This window comes from Gossypium arboreum, chromosome 6 (assembly GCF_025698485.1).
Source record: "Gossypium arboreum isolate Shixiya-1 chromosome 6, ASM2569848v2, whole genome shotgun sequence".
Classification (NCBI taxonomy): Eukaryota; Viridiplantae; Streptophyta; class Magnoliopsida; order Malvales; family Malvaceae; genus Gossypium; species Gossypium arboreum.
Window position 1 is genome coordinate 134,844,446 of NC_069075.1, and position 2,303 is coordinate 134,846,748.

The following is a 2,303-nucleotide window of genomic DNA, read 5'->3' on the forward strand; positions in this document are numbered from 1 at the left end:
TTCCTTTAGTTTATGACTAGAAGAAACAGGTTAGGGTCATTACTATTTGATGGCGAAATTGAAAGTATAGCTCATAGAAATCGTAGAGAAGTAAGGCAAAGTCTACAGAGTATAGTAGACGAGCAAGATGATGTTATTATTATCACTGAGGAGATGGGTGATAATTAGAATAATCAGCTACCTCCTATGGTTGCTGCAAATCCAACAAATCTGAATCTTGCTCCTCGTACTATGTATGATTATGCCAAGCCCACTCTAACTGGGGCTGAATTGAGTATTGTGAAACCCACTATTGCTGCAAATAATTTCGAACTGAAGTTGAACACTATTTAGATGGTACAAAAATTTGTTCAGGTTCGATGGTTTGCAAGACGAAGATCCAATTACTAATTTGTTCAGGTTCTTCCCTTTCTCGTTGAGGAACAAAGCTAAACAGTGGTTGAATTATTTACCACGAGGTTCTATCACTACATGGGATCAAATGACCGAAAAATTCTTACTGAAGTACTTCCCACTAGCTAAAACGATCAAGTTAAGGAATGATATCTTTTATTTCATTCAAATCGGCTTAGAAACCTTATATGATGCATGGGAGAGGTATAATGACTTACTGAGATGGTGCCCTCACCATGGGTTACCTCTATGGCTATAGGTTTAAACCATCTACAACGATTACCTCTATGGCTATAGGTTTAAACCATCTACAACGATTTGAATCCCTCAACTAGGCAATTGATTGATGCAGCAGCTAGTGGAACTCTGAACAATAAAAACACCTGAAGTGGCTTATACGTTTATAGAAGAGATGTCACTGAATAATTATAGTGGCAAGTCATGAGAATGAAGTCGATAAAAGTTGCTGGTGTTTTTAACTTAGATGCAGTCACCATGTTATCAAATCAGGAAGAACTTTTAAATAAAAAAATTGATGGTTTATGTATTTCTAGTTAGGTACATTCGATGATGCAATGTGCTGTAAATGAAGGTGGAATAAATAATCCGAAATATTTACCCTTCGGTCCTAGCATGGAGAATAAGCAAATAAATTATATGGGTAATAATTCTAGGCCTCAAAATAACACTGGATGGAGGAACCACCCAAATTTCTCATGAAGTGGTCAAGGAAACTAGAGACCACAACCCCTTCCAAGCTTTCAATAACCCTATAAGCAAGAGAAGAAACCGAACCTTGAAGAGATGTTAGCGAAATATATTTCGGTATCAGAGACCTATTTTCAAAACACCGAGGCAGCTTTGACAAATCAACAAGCGTCAATTAAGGGCTCGAAAATCAAATTGGGCAGCTTGCTAAATTGGTTTCAGAAAGGCAGTAAGGTAGTTTACCTAGTAACACCGAACCCAACCCAAAAGAGCATGTGAAAGTAGTTACATTAAGGAATGAAAAAGTGTTGATTGGACCTGAAAAGAAATTACAACAAGAATCTGATAAGGAAAATGATGAGGGAGTAAATCCCGAAGTGATTCAGAAACCGGTGCTTAAAGAATACAAACCATCGATTCCATATTCGACAAAGTTGAAGAAAAACTGTATGGATGCACAATTTGGTAAATTTCTTAAACTTTTCAAATAGTTGCATATTAACTTACCTTTTGTTGAAGCTATTTCACAGATGCCCACATATGCAAAATTTTTGAAGGAGCTATTAACGAATAAAAGGAAGTTTAAAGAGTTATTTATTGTGGAACTCAACGAGGAATGTTCAACTATTCTCCAAAATAAACTACCAACTAAGCTGAAAGATCCAGGAAGTTTTACTATTCCCTATTTAATTGGTAGTTTAAACATGGAGAAAACATTAGCTGCTTGGGTGCTAGCATTAATTTGATGCCTTATAAAATGTTCAAACAACTTTGTCTTGGGAAACCAAAACCTACTAGGATGAGTATTCAATTAGCTAATAGATTTGTTAAATATCCTAGAGGTATTATTGAAGATGTTTTTGTGAAAGTAGATAAATTCATATTCCCTGTTGATTTTGTTGTGCTTGACATGGATGAGAATGTTGAGGTGCCTTTAATTTTAAGTCGCCCTTTTTTAGCCACTGTTAGGGTTATCATTGATGTGGGTGATGGTAAACTTGTGCTTAGGCTAGGTGATGAAGAGATTATTTTTAAAATCTATGATGCCATGCAATTCTCTAGAGAACAAAATGATTCCTGTTATTTTATTGACTCTATTAACCATGTTATTCAAGATTCATTATAGGAAATTGTTCATAAGGACACGTAGGAACTGTGTCTTGTCCGAGGTGATGAGGTAGATAACGACATTGCTGTGATAA

At 35.8% G+C, this 2,303-nt stretch overlaps 1 non-coding gene across 1 annotated transcript; it reads right to left on the reverse strand.

The window, feature by feature from the left end:
- Window positions 1-529: 529 nt before the first annotated feature.
- LOC128294841 (small nucleolar RNA R71) lies at window positions 530-636 on the reverse strand. Its single transcript, XR_008285148.1, has one exon. It is a non-coding gene; the product is annotated as a small nucleolar RNA R71 (small nucleolar RNA).
- Window positions 637-2,303: the final 1,667 nt, after the last annotated feature.